The sequence below is a fragment of the Arachis ipaensis genome, chromosome B01 (assembly GCF_000816755.2).
Source record: "Arachis ipaensis cultivar K30076 chromosome B01, Araip1.1, whole genome shotgun sequence".
In the NCBI taxonomy this organism is placed as follows: Eukaryota; Viridiplantae; Streptophyta; class Magnoliopsida; order Fabales; family Fabaceae; genus Arachis; species Arachis ipaensis.
Window position 1 is genome coordinate 45119846 of NC_029785.2, and position 386 is coordinate 45120231.

Below are 386 nucleotides of genomic sequence, written 5' to 3' on the forward strand. Positions count from 1 at the left end.
AATTTGGTGTATAATATTAAATTTTATAGATTAAAATGAGTCATTTAATGTAAAGTAAGGGATTGATTTGGTGCATATGTAACGATGATATAGTGAATGACACGCGGACAAATAATATTATGATATGTAACATAATCCGACTCGTAGTAAAATAGCATTATGACACGTGACATAACCATCCACGTCAGCATGTCACGTGTCACTAACCGACATGTCATCATACTGTTATACGTGACTAAATCGTGATGTAACATATATCTCTAAATGTCTACATCATCAAGTCATGTCAGCGCATTGTTAACGAGAAACGGATCAAAGATTAATATAGTATAATTTTTTTCAATTTCAAAAATATAATTAATATAATTAAAATTTCAGAAATAATT